At 37.1% G+C, this 14,708-nt stretch overlaps 1 long non-coding RNA gene across 1 annotated transcript; it reads right to left on the bottom strand.

Moving 5' to 3' along the window:
- Window positions 1-4,210: 4,210 nt before the first annotated feature.
- Window positions 4,211-10,538, bottom strand: LOC148183876 (uncharacterized). The gene is made up of 4 exons (XR_015773153.1): window positions 10,480-10,538; window positions 8,632-8,678; window positions 6,573-6,631; window positions 4,211-5,495 (listed from the first exon to the last, which is right to left on the bottom strand). It is a non-coding gene; the product is annotated as an uncharacterized LOC148183876 (long non-coding RNA).
- Between the last annotated feature and the right edge of the window lie 4,170 nt (window positions 10,539-14,708).

The raw sequence follows: 14,708 nt of genomic DNA, 5'->3' as shown, positions 1-14,708 counted from the left end.
GAAAGCACCTTATTATATGATCTTCCATACTTGCTGACGGGAAGTGTTCAATGACTGGAGGAAGATGATGGGCAAAACAGACTTGAGTGGTCTCGTGTGACTGTGAGACTCACAGGATACAGAGTATCATCAGCACTGATTGAAAGCAGCAATACTGTGATTTCAAATAATTATGAAAGTACGTGAAAGGGAGTACTTGAACCACCTGGAAAGAAAAGGATTGAGGGGGTTGGGAAGTACAAGGCAGCACTGTTCACAATGGAAAAAGAGTTACTGTTTTCCCAGTGCACCCTGTCAGAGCTTTCCAGAAGAGATGAAGTGGCGTGTGCAGCATAGAATGATAGCACCAGTTAAAGAACCATAAAGAAAGCACTAGTTAAGGAACCATAAGAAATAAACTGGAGAGAAACCATCAAGAAACTGATGGGGGTTTGTGGCACTGTAAGCCAGCCAGTTTCACTCATGTGTCCAACACAGATAAAAACAGTAAAGAACAAAGTTCTTGGATAAACCAGTGGAGTTATGGGGTCTGTACATATTAATAATAATATTAGGGGAGATTTGTGATTTCATTTACATAACATTTCATCTATCTAGTATTTGTGTAAAACAGGTAGGTATGGAATTCCATTATTCTACATTTATTGAAGTACTTTTTACAGCATTTACTACATTTTAGTGTTTCTTAGGCTTATCTTTGTGTCCTGAAAAATTAAAACAGGAAGATTGGTAACATATGCGTTGCTTGTTAATGAATCTGAATGTGTTAATTTTTATGATCGCTACCATTTCATCATTAGCAGTTGTGCTTTCTGCAGCTAGATTATGTTCCCCGCTATGTTGCTACAGTAATCATACAACATACATTTTCAAACAATTTCATACCATAAAAGTTTTCATTTTCATTTATTTCCATCTGCTCATCCACTTCTCTGAAACTCCCGAGAATCCCAAAGCTCAAAATATCATTCAGGTGAATTCTTCCTGCCCTCCAGCTGGCAGTGTCACTTTTACTATTTGGATTAAAGTACATTGAGTAGATAGAAGTTCTGCCCAGATATTTTCTGCTTTTGTAACTCACATCTGCTGCCTCACGTGCTTACTCATGACAATAAAATTGCAATGCACTTCTTCACTGAGTTTACACCGTTTAAATTTTCTCCTCTTCCCCCAGTGAAGCAGCTCCTAAATAAAAATGCTTCCTTTCTAGTTTATTGATCTTCATCTTTGGACACTAATACATGATAATATCTGAAGAAAATGTTTTTATTTAGACCAGTTAAAACTTCACTGCAATCTCTTTTGTCTCTACAATCTCTCTCCTACAACAATCCCTCTTTGTCCTACAGTTTGTACAAAGCAAAAGGGCACCTAGACACAGATTTGAACTAAGTGACTAGAGGCATAGTAGCTAATGACTAATATTCCAACTTGTTACAGATATACCGGATGACTATTACCCTTCCTTTCACTCCATTATTAATGGCCTTATTAGGAATGCAAATCAATGTCCACTATGTAAAATGGAAAACACAAAAATCAATTCATGTCCTGTTGCATATGGTTTAGATGCAGACTTTTTCTTCATAGTGTCACAGGTTCAAATCAAACCTTGAATACTAAATTAACTTTAGATGTTTAGTTTACTTATATGTTTCTCCTGTATATTTTCTATATTTACTTCTAATGTATTTTTGTTTAAAAGGAATAGCTCATAAATGCTATTTGTAAATACAGAACAAACCATTCAAAAGCAAATCAAGGGCTAAGTTGGAGAAAACCATGATGATCCTGTTTTTTAATTTCTTACTTCATTTATTATTAATTTATTTATTATCAGCCAAAATTATAAAGCCCATGTCCAAAATTCTTAAGCTACTTTGTTTTTTTCCTGTTGATACACCAGGATCAAAGTCACTGTTGTATGCACTGACACTTTCAGTCACTGGAGAACTGCTTTTATTTCTCAGAAATGGTCCTGAGACCTTTGCAGTTGTAAGTGATATAGCACAGGTCCCTTTCATTTTCTTTGATACATTTTTTTTTAATCACTGGGAATCACCTGAGATTAGAACCCCTAAGTAAATGACCCATAATCAAAGGAGGTGAAAATAGTATTTCAGGTCCTCAACTGAACAAATAATGGTCAAGACAGAGAGCTCATATCTTCCTCCAGAATTCTTTTAGAGAATTATATTTTTCATATTTTATCAGCTTTCCCTTTCTTTATTTTTTTTCAAATAAAAGTCCTTGGATTTTTATATAACCATAAAATCCTTGCTGAAAATTAACTGCTATATAAATTGGATATAAATCTATAAATATATGTAAATATGTGCATGTTTGTTTCCCTTCACTTATTTTGCACTTAAATAGTATAGAAAACTTTAAGGCTAAATAACACCTTACCAATACATAAAATGTATTGGCAGCTGAAATGTGGAAGCACAAGTATTACAACATTGATCTTTTTATTTCATTTTCTTACTGATAGTGTAAAGGAGAAAAAGCGAGAAGAAGCACAAGCAATAGACAAAGAGAGAAAAAAGGGAAGAAGTTATGAAGTCTTTGTGAATTACCCTGTTTCGCTGTGCAATCATTTATGGCAATAAAATCACAGAGGAAGTCTAAGCCACAGCTATGGTACATATCCTGTGTACTTAATGCATCCTCTGTTTATCCATAGCAGTTTCATTTAGCAACATATAAAATAAGGGGCTAAAAGTATGGATTTCTGGATATAAGTATTCAATCCCTTTTGCCCTAGTATTAATAAAATCATCAGTATTACCAGTCAAAAGAGCCAAACCACTGGTAGATCTTGGTGGATATTTTATGAAGATCTGAATAAAGGATCAGTCACCAAATCTGGTAGGAAAGAAATTTCGTAACTGCTCTTTACTGAATAGTTAAACAAAAGTAAGCCTAATATTTGAACATGGCAAGGACAGAAGGATAGCAGTCTTCATACGAACATGGGAGTTGTTTTGTCACACTTGAGGTTTGACAGGAGCTGCTCTTTTGGATAATTTTTTGGAGATGGCAGCTGGATCACAATTTTCTCCTTTTCCTGTTCTTCCCTTCATGTACACTGTTTCATTTCCCTTTTGCTTACTTTTCTGATAGCTGAGTGTGTATTGATACAATCACTAGTTCACGTATTAGTTTTTCAGTTGTGGAAATGGTGTTGTACATTGCTGTTTATTTTGCTTGAACAACCTGTGCCTAGCTGTCTCACAGTCAACAAAAAAAGATAAACAGAATTCCTTCCTAACTACTTGGAGATGGGGGGAAATTCCACTGGGAGCCATACTGTATTTAGGAACAAACAGAATTTGCAAAGGCTTTTTACTAGCCTAGCTTCATTCAGTTGCTGAAAGTAGAGTGGAGTCATTCCTGGCTCCACACTGCAAGAGGAAAATGATGTCACTTGTCTCAATTCTTGGTTCCTAAAAATTAGCATTCAGGTTCTTTGTATAAGCTGTTGAATGTACTGCAACACAACCCCTTTATTTCATGGGCTATAAAGCTTAGGAAATACAGACATCCACAAGCTATGAAGCAAAGGCTCATAAAAATGCCATGAAATGTGCAATTATCCACTAGGATGGGTCTTCAAACTATGCCTGGAATGAACTGAACTGGGGGATTTAGTTGAAAAGCCAAACTCTTCACAGATCACATTGACAGTAGACAAAAATGGAAAGATACATGAAAATCAGAGTCAGCAGAGCTCTCTGAATTTAATAAAGTAACCATACACACTCAAATAATTCTAGGCAACTGCCTTTGAAAAAAGTAGTTATCTTGAAACTTTCTGCTAGCTGAGTGCCAATGACTCCATAAACAACTGATTTAATTAACGAAAATTACCCCGACCAAACATGTTAAAATGGATGCTTGTCACCTCTAGCACTCCCTAATTTCCTCCCTAAGGCTGACCAAAAGTATTGCTTGGAGGGTGAAAATGTAGTATACAATGCACTGTAAGATGATGTCCTTGTGTGCCAGAGAGTAAGTATTGCTACAGTATTTTCAAAGAGAAGTTACTCACTAAACGTTAAACTTTTCATAGCACTAAAACATGTAGTTTTAGTATTTTTTATTACTATTCAACTAGTACAATTCAACTACAGATTCGATAAAACTAGTGAAATTTCCTTTAAAGGATTTCAATCCCCAGTAGAATGTATCTTCTACTCCACTCACCTAAATATTCTCCCTCTATACTGTTAACTAAATAGATCCCAAAGACACGATTATCTAGAAATTTATCTTCTTTTATCTACTCTGGATAGACCTGTCAGAATTTATCTCCACACTATTACCTATGTCTAAATTTCTCATGAAAATAATGACTAGACAAACTTCTTTGACATCACATTATCCTGTTAATATGTCCCTTTATATCTCACACCTTGGAAACCCTCTGTTCAACTGGAAGTAGTATATTAATGTCTCACAGAATCTCTTACATAAATTGCTCATGTCCTCTTCATATTTTCAAGGCTGTTCCTGAGGGCTCATCTAATTAGAGGTGTATCAAGCACAATTGATAAAAGCTCTATCATGCAACTCTGCATCCAACTGATAACAATGAACAGACTTTTCAGCCTTTAACAAGATAAAATTTCTAGAGCTGAGCAGCAGGTAGTGAGTGGGTGACCCGCTTTCTTTTACTTTAGCAATCAGTAACTCAGAATATGTATCTAAAAGCACATAAAGTATCTAATATGTATCTAAAGCACAAAGTTCAGAATTACTTTTGAATGTAACTTAGTGAAATGTCCTAGGAAACACCAGCTGGCTAAATGAGGCAAACTTTACTCCCTCACTGACCTAAATGAGTTGTCCCATCAGAGAATCTAATACTACAGAAGGTATAGTCCAGAATGTACTTTACAGTGCAAAGTGGCAGTTTTTCTATGCACACATTGTTTGAGTAGTATAGGTGCCTTATAAATAAATACAGAATTCTGTATCCATCCAATTCTTTGTGCAACACAAGATTCTCCATGCATAGAAATGTATATTAATTAGACCTTTCTGATAAATATTCCCATCTGCATATTGTACCAGAGGCTCTCTCAATGACAGAAATGATGTACTGAAATAACTGATTAATGTAGCCCAGTGCCAACCTCACTGCCTTGCCTCCACATTCTTACCTTAATAACAGCAAGCACTGCCAGCTGTTAAAGAAATGTGGGGTTTATAATACAGAAGATAATAGTAAGAGAGAGCAGGACCAATAAAAATTCACAGAAATCAGAAAACACAAATGCACAGTTCTAGTTAACCTAAATCATGTAACACAGGAACTCAGAGAGCAGATGCTGCATACAACTCAGGCTACTGATGCCTGACTGTGACTTCAGCTCCAGGAGAATGAAAAAACCTGAGCAGGTCGTTTTGTGGGAACACCAGGATCCATGCATAGGGACAGCCGGTTCCAGCCTAAGTGCATTCCCCTCAAAAGAAAGTGGATGCATCTCCTGGATTAAAGGCAATCACAGATGCAAAATAAGATAACCCAGCACATCATGTCACTCCAATTCCTGTCCAATGAAGCATAATCTGATTTGCAGTATTTTAAACTACATCCTGATTGGATTACTAATGAAGGCTGGCAATTCTGAGGAGTTTACCAATTGCTGACAGTTTCTGTGAAGCAGCTGGGCAACTACTTTTAAATTGAGAAAGACTGTAAAATATATTTACAGCTAAATGCCTTTCTACAAAGATGGGCCAGATGGTCCCATAGAAATTGGAAAATGAAGGAAGCATTAATGAATCATCCAAGAAACCAGAAATCTTTTAGCGGGTGGTGCAGTCCATTAAAAAGAAAAATCACCCCAAACCCAACAGCACCCAACTCTTCATAAAGTGCTGTTTTGCTTACCGTAATTTAAATGCACTTATAGGCATATTGCATTTCTAAATAATTGCAGTGAAGCATAATTTTATAACAAATGAAGTTTGCTTTTGTCATGTTAATAACATATTCCATTACCAGATGAGATTTAAAGTTGAATATTTTTTTTTAAAGCCAGGGAAGTCTGAAAGGGAGAGAGATTCTCAAATAGAGAAATGTTTCTAGAAAGAGCTCTGGACTTAGTAGAAACCCTTTCTGATAATAACTAAAACACTTATTGGTTGCCACTGAGATAAGAGCAAACCAAGATTCAAAGGTCTTTTAAATTGAATGGCAGAGAGAGAAATCTCTTGCGATTTCCTAGTCCATGCAGCTCAATAATGCATGTTTTTTTTCTTAAAGGATCTTATTCTCCAGGACGTTTTTCAAGACTTGATCCTTCTAGTGCAAAGTGAAATCTCTGCAATACTTCACTGTTGCACAACTAATTGCAGCTTGTTATTCATTTCTGAATTCTTAATTGTTTTCCATCCTTCTGTTTTTCCTTTCTCTCCAAGGAAAAGAATGAAATGCCTCTTTTAATTTGTTAAGCTATCAATAAAATAGCTTGACAAAAGCAGTATCCTATTGAATAAGAATTGTACAAGTTTGAAAACAAGCTAATGAAATGAGCAGTTACTCTCAATAACACACTTACCATTACTGAAGTTGTTGATGCCTCCTTAAATTAAGTGCTAATGATCAGGCCCTATGGTGCTGTTGGATTTGGTAAAAATCAAACACAAACAATTACTATACCTGCAGATTACAGGAGTAAAGGATATCACTTGTAGAGTCGTAATTGGAGTTTGCATGTTGTTTGAATGACACAATTTTCATGCCCGTTTGGGACAGCCTTACTTTGATCTTGAACTGTTGAAAGCAATTTGATCTGTTGCTTCACATCCAAGGGAAAAGATGGAGGGTTTTTATTTGTTCAGTTTTTCCATTTGTGGGCTTTGATTATGTGTCAAATGAGCTTTTGAACTGAATCCAGCCTTTGGGTACAACTCAGCACAATTCATTCCTGAACATCTATGCAACACCTTCAGAGGAAGCCTCTAAGTAACCACAGCTGAGACAAGGAGTGTGTGATCCTTCCTAGCTCTGTGCCACTTTGTGCCTTTCCCATCCACCTGGAACACCTGTGCTTTGCTTTAGCTCTTATGCCCCATCTAAGACTAAAATAGTTCAAGGCTCATTTTAAATAACCACTAAGCCATTGTTTGATGCTCTTTCCATTGGCAGCTGTTTGTGGCCAAAAGGAAATATTATCTTTTAAATGTGTGTTAGATCAATAGCTAATTGTAGGAACATAATAAGGTCTGAACATCATGTTAGTTTCAAGATTTTTATTCTAATTACAGATGTGTGTTTTGGAATGTGTACTGCACAGTCTTAACAGAAAGATACTTGTTTTGGTCTTCTTAAGAGTATTTTCGTTTTGATACATAATATATTTCCTTACAGAATTCATTATGTCCTTTAAATTTTAACATCCATATAACATTATTTATATTTTTAGTACTTATTTTTATTTATTTATTATTTTTTATTTTTTCTTCAATATGGCTTAAGAATCTGATATGAATTTCTAAACCAAGGAATATTGTTACAGAAGAAGTGGAAAAAAACAAAATAGTCTTTTTTTAAGGAACTGAGTTGATGAGAAACTGTTTTCAAGCTGTTAGTGAAAAAGGCAGCCTTCTTAACAATGGAAAGATTTTTTTCAGGATAGATAGAACTGCATGATGGATCCTTCAGAAGATGATTGCAAAAGTTTGTCTTTATTGATAAGGTGAGCTTAATCTGTAATCAATATTCTGCATGCATTGATTCCATCTGTATTATGGAAAACTAATGCTCACACTCCATATTTTGAACATATTTCTGAACTGACTTACCCTTGGAATATTTTCAAGAGTAGTTTTATTATATTCATTTTTTCCTCTAAGTTGTTTATGTTTTCCTTTCTCTCAAGTTGCCAGCCATCATCTTGAGAGTCTAGATTTTCTACTTGAAATATACAGCGTATGAAATGTGAAAACAGGACATGTCATATTGCATCCTAATTAGAAATGGTGAGTCCTGGAGAAAAACAATCTAAGCACAAGCCTTTATTTGAATTTTGCAATTAATTTAGACTGATTTTACCCCTTGTGCTCCCTTCCCATTAATATTCCAGCAAAGGAATTTAGTGGCAGGTGTAAGTGCTTAAACAGCTAAGTTTAAGTGAATATTGAGGTTTACAGAAAGAAAATTTGAAACTTATAATAAGCCTCTGTTTTTGTTTTTTTTTCCTGGTGGTGAGTGTGGAACATCATGGTAGAGCCTTTGTGTCTGCAGGTGACACCCAAGTTACCAAGAAGCGAGATCCCACATCAGGGTCAGAGCAGGCAGCTGTCTTTTACAGTAGTGTGGAGTTTCTAGCCCTGTATATTCTGTTTTGCAGAAGTTTAAAGGTAAAAACAAACCTGCTCCCGCTATAAAATGAAGAATGAACACAGGTTGCATTTAGGTCAAGAGAAGCTTTACCTCTGACACTTCAGGAAAATTGGGCCAGATGAAATTCTCACTAACTTGATTTTCTTTAGTAGGAATGATACAAATCTATAATTAGTTGATATATATTACATTCTATAATTCAAACTAGTATAGCCTGCTTCTGAGACCCAGGGACAAGTGTAGTCATTCAGATTTCAATAAAAATATATTACCTGTAATTAGCCGTCTTCATCATTGTTGGCTGCATTAAAAATGTCCCCTGTTTTGAAGAAAATTATTATTCATTGAATTTCAAAGGAAATTGAGCAGCAAACAGTATCTAGTGTGATTTGTCTCATAATTAATACACTTATTCACTGTGAAATACAGCTATATTGCCCATTATTTTTAAATAAGGCATAACACACTGAATTTTAAAGGCATTGGGCTATTATGCAGAACAAAATACTTCTAGCAGATCAGAGTTTTGAACAAAATTGAAGGTTTATTTGGCAGCAGAAAATCATAAATACATTTCATAGCCAACAGGCCTCAATCTATTCTTACTGCACTTAGGTAAAGGGTATGGATGCATAAAGAAAATTCATCTTAACAGTATGCTTTCAGGCATAGATAAATCTTGCCTCTTGTCTCAACCCAGCGCTTGCCCTCCTTTCCCAGTGGATTTTTTATCTCGCAATACTAGTGTAAAAAATTTCTGAGTTTATGCCATATGCTGTTATTGCTTTGCTTTTAGTTTGCTCGCCCTCTTTCCCCACCCCCCCATTTTGTTTTTTGCCCTGTTTATGTTTCATAAGCTTTTCCTAGACCACATCTCCCTTTTCTGTCACTTTTTCCTCCCTGTCAAATCTTTCCTCACCATCACTCTCTGCAGGATTTCGTGGGGGCTCTTTCTCCTCCTCAGGGTCCCTGTGCCAGCAGCTCACCTGTCACTGGGATAGGGATGTCACTGGGATGTCACCGGTGTCACCAGCCCCTTTGCTCCTCCACCACTGCCTTGTACCAGCCATGGTTTCTATACCATTAACTCCCAGTCTTGTTTGTCACCCACTCAAGAAAGCTGGGCTCACACACTCTCCAAAATCCCTCAGGCAGGGGCAACCTGGCAGTGCTGAGCTGGAGCTGCTCCTGCCACGGGCCTGACCTCAGGAGAGCAGAGGCCCTCCAGCTTGGGAACTGGCCCCTGCAGCTCCTTCTGTCTGCCATAATTATACCTGGGAGGAACAATTTTGCCTGAGGGATTTTCTGCAAGGAATTTGTGGTGATTACCGGCACAAAAGTATGCAGAAGAAAACTTTTTTTTTTTTTTAAACTCTTTCTTAGCATTTTAAATGTCTGAAAGTCTCCAAGCTTACACTCTCTATCACAACAAATTCCCGTTGCCCTCCATTTTTTTAATGTACACAGGGTAATGTCATTTTATGCAAAGAACTCCTCCAGTAACTTTAGTGCTTGGAAATGTGCATTTAAAATGCATTTTGAATTAAGTAGGAGTTGCCATTCTGTATCACATTTAGCAGTTTGAGAAAAGGAAAATGCAGAACTAGGATTAAATTCTGCATTAGCAGTTGAATGTTGTGAGCTGGACTTATCAGAGGCTGAAAAAAAACCAGGCATTTGGGGCTTTTCTTCCCTTTGAATCACAGAATACCCATGGCTTCTCTCTCTTATATTCTCTATCATAAAACCATAAAATACAGTTTTTTTAAAAATTAGTAAAAAATAATAAATTAAGCTTATACATTGCCCAGGCACTACAATATATACTGATATCAGCAACTTGAACATTTACAAATGCAATAGTCTTGCATCCAGCACTGTAAAGTGGTTGTCACTCGTGGAATAAAGCAGAATACACAATAGGAAAGAATTCCTGCCACAGCATATCTCAGGCATTTTCCCATACTTTTTGAAATGGCAAGATTACACATTTTGCAACTTTAAGTAATTTAAGAACAAAGAATTGTGACCGACTTCCCCATTTTCAAACTGATAAAAAATTAGGGTGCTTTCCATGCATTTTCTGGTCACTACAACTTCATTTGAATAATTGACCTTACCTGTTTTGAGCACAGGTAGAAAGATGCAGGTCTCCAAGCAACAGAGTTCCTTAGTATCTATATGTAAAAATAATAAAAATATTAAAATCTTCAGGGCCAGACAGCTTCCAGAAAAAACCAATATATTGAATTCAGGTGCTTGCATTTGCATGATGCTGTCATTCATATTTGTCCCACGTCAATGGGACTAGAATATCTTGCAATTGTTCAGTCACTTATTGACTGAGGTGATGTCAGGGCAGTTCTCAACAGAGAAATGACCCTAAAAACGACCCCTGACATCCCTGTCACATACTGACACAAAGAAGCTAAAGGGGAAAGTCATGACCACTGATTGTCCTGCAGCAGGGCTACAAAGAGAGGACTGGACCCTTCAGAGGTACCGATTCAGCTCTGTGGAGGAGAAACAACTGCAAAACCTCTGTGGCCCTGGATTAATTTTTGACTGAAATGAGCAATATCAGCCTCCTTTAATCCACCACCTGGGCGAGGCAGGCTCAGCAGGGCAAAATGCACCGTCCCTCTCGATTAGCAGCAAACAGCCATTCCACTTTGCTCTGCCCACTGCCAACACAGGTATTTTTAATCTGCAATTTATTTCTGTCTGTCAAAGGTGAAAAGCATTAAGCAATTAATTATTTGAAGTGATTTAAGAGACAGCTGGAAGCCAGGGAGACTTCAAAAAGTAGCCAATTGTTATTAATTCATGTGGTATTCATTAGTGTGTCATTAATGATGCTGCTTTCATTGATATTTGATATAGTATGCAACACCATTGGAATTTCTCTGCAATTTAAAAATTGCTTAAGAATATTTCCTGAAATCTGAGAGTAGTACAGATGATTTCAATCATCTTTATGCAGTGTCAGGGGTATTCTGCAATAAAGTACTCTTCCTCAGCACACATGGAGAAATCCAGTCTCCAGCTATGACCTGCCAAAATGCTTCCCTACCCTGTCCAACCAAATATCAAATGCTACATCACTAACCAAAGACTTTGTCTATAAAACTTAGATCAGAAAACACCCTTCTGTTCCAGCCCATAAAACTTGTGGATGTTGACATCCAACATGTCATCAAATTCCCTGGGCAAGCAAATGGTGATCCCAAGAGGATCCTTCAGCTGCAGATGTCTACAATAAAGGTACTATTACCTTCCTGCACTTTACACTGTCAGCATTAACTTTGTATCTCAGACTTTTGTGAGATATTTATGCACCCACGACATGTTGGAGCCTTTTAACAATTTACTCTTCACAGTCCCACAGGCACATATTTACTGTATAATCTGCATTCCCCTTCCCACCAATATATTCTGTTCATTGAAGTTGAAGTTCATATACTCACTAATAGATACCAGATTTTTTTAATCTAAAGACCATGAATATATAGCACAATCCTGGCAAAATCCTAAAACATTAAGAAAATACATCTCTATTTCAAAATGGAAGAGCTCCAAAGTTAATTTCCTGCTGCTGGTCTGATCCTGTGAAAGGCACCACACCCACACAAGTATCACCTGAGGGCTCTCAGTCCCTCCCAGTATCAGGTTATTATTGACTTGCTCAAACAGAGAGCTCTGCAGGCAGCACCCACTAAATGTCCACGGGGAGAAGTTGTTGTCTACAAAGCCTGTCTGACCACAGGGCTTCCCAGACCACTTGAGTCCCCAGCTGACCTTTCAGGCTTTTCCATCATTCCACAAAGGCTCTGTGGTTGGGCTATGCCAGGTTTGCCTATTTTAATCCTTGAATCTTCAGGTTAGCTCCAAAGGAGAGTATTAGGCACTAATAAACAAACACCTCATTGTGGCTCCATCATAGACCAGGCTCAGCTGTGCCCCTGAAAGCAGATTATGAGGCCAAGCAATGGATAAAGAGCTCCTGCATGACAAAACACACACATTGTTACACATTGTGGTGGAGTTCAGTTTGGGATGCACAGGAGCTTTATTTTTCCTGGAGACAAAAGTTGAATAAAAAACACCATCTGAGAGAGAAGTGCTTCATTATTGCAGAATGGGATAATTTGAAAATAAGTCTCTTAATTTTCAAAGACCCTAAATAAGCTCCAAAATGCTCCCCTAATGTAACTTGGACTAAACTTTGTCAAAAAAATTACAAAGATGCCTGCATACATCTCCCACACATCCTCACCAAAGTGAAAAAACCTCTGCAGTCTCTCCACATTTCCCAATTGATCATGGAGAACAGAAGCATCCAAGTTCAGAGACCCCATTCTTGATGTATTTCTAGCTAATCAAAAACCCAGAGTTCCTGGGAATCACACAAGTACAATACCTTCCACTTTAAAATATTTAGACCAATTGAAAAGTTCCAATTCCATATCTGCCTTTCTATTGTCTGCAGACCGAAGAGAAACTGGTTTAAATACACGGTTAAGATACACCTTTGTGAACACCACCACATTTCTTCTGGAACACATTAATACCCTCAGCAGTCCAACTGTGTGAAAGGCTTTCAGGATTTTTTTCTTTTTCTGGGGTGGGAGAAATAGATGATTGATGACTAGTGAAATGACAGGATCAACAAAATATTTAATGAAATACATTTCAGGTCCAAAGTGAAGTTTCAAGAGTTGGGAATATTTTCAGAAAGAAACCTACCAAGCCCACGTCTCACAATAAAATTGGGACGAGCAAATATTATTTACAGAAGTAAAATAAGCAATCTCGTTTTTGAATCTATTGTGTCTTTCAGGATAGAAGTGTCCTCCATTTGAAAACCTGCTGCATGAACTTAGAAATCTTAAGTTCAAACATGTTTTATTCTTCATGTTCCAAATAATTTTAGAGAGAAAATAATTTTTCCACTTCCAATCATTAAGTGAAGCATAAAACAAGAATAGGATACAGGTGTACAAAATTATCACTGGTACCACTCTTATTCAAACTTATCTTCCCTGGCTTTCTCACAGATCATGGAACTGTATCAATGCAGGCTCTGATCCCTCTCCCAAAGGTCTTGCTATTGAATTTCAACTTGGACAAAACTAAGCAGTGGGGGGAAAAAAGCAGTGAAATGGGAGCAGAAAGAAGATAGGCAGCAACTGTAGTAGAGATAAGAATAGATGGTCACAGGCTAACATGGTGCATAATTTAATGGCTTTCTTGAAACACTGAATTCCTTTTGGGGGCAGATCAAGTACCTGCATAATAACTTTCTGTGATGTTGGAAGAGACAAGCACCTTAAAATATGTATGGAATATTGGAAGAATGAAGAAAAAGTGAAAAAAAATGTGAGTCTGCTTATTATGCCCTGGTAGTTTTTCTTTTATTTCAAGCAGACTATATCTGACTGAATTCTTACTGTCTGAAGGCAAAAGGAATAGTCCCACCCTGGCCACATTTCACTTTTAGTACCACTAGATCTGGGTAGCCTAAATCTTAAGGCTTCACAAACATTTCAGATTGTACATATTACCTGTGGTACAGTTCATAAAGCACAAAAATCACTGGCAGTGTGCTAAAGTATGCCAGATTTTTTTTCCATGACACAAATATGGTTCACTACTTAACCAAGATTAAGGAGCATGTAGATAAGTGTTCACTCATCAGGCCTGCTGTTTGAAATGCTTGCCTTACTTTCACAAAGGGATTTTTTTTGCCTCTTTGAAATTGTTAATATTTGATAGTTTCCTCCCATGAATAAATCACTTGACTGTAGTTATAAAATGGTATGCTACAAAATTTAACTCTGAAGGCAGATGAGGACCTACAAAATTCTGCCCAGTAGTTTATAAGGCTTTAAAATATAAACCATCAATCAAATCTGGATCAGTCCTCCAGACCTAGTTTAAATCATGTCTGCTGCCCTTATATTCCCTCTTCAACTACTGTGCACAACAAAAGGGAACACAGTTTGGAAAGTGTTCAGAAACAGCGTGGTAAGTGCTCTAGGAATGGCCAAAGGAAATTTTTTAGTCCTTAGGGTATAGCCCAAATTGTGGAGTGGGACCTCAGTCTGATGAAAGACCAGCAAGTATGTCTGTGTGTGGGTTTGTATTTGTTTTTTGGATAAGAGTCACATGCTTCAAAATATTGGAACACATGCTTAGGTAATGCAGAATAGAATCCTCAGTAGCTCCATACTTGTATTGTCTCTATATGAACTGGCACTGCTTTTGAAAATCATCTCTCACTCCTCTGTACTGCACTGCCATGGTTTGGTCTTTCATCCTCATTAATCTTCTGTTTTCTTTGGTATAT

The sequence above is a fragment of the Pseudopodoces humilis genome, chromosome 8 (genome assembly GCF_049639895.1).
Source record: "Pseudopodoces humilis isolate 2021_Gansu_Grassland_sample_001 chromosome 8, ASM4963989v1, whole genome shotgun sequence".
Lineage (NCBI taxonomy): Eukaryota > Metazoa > Chordata > Aves > Passeriformes > Paridae > Pseudopodoces > Pseudopodoces humilis.
Note: the sequence above shows the minus strand (reverse complement) of the source record. Positions and strands in the feature narration are given on the sequence as shown.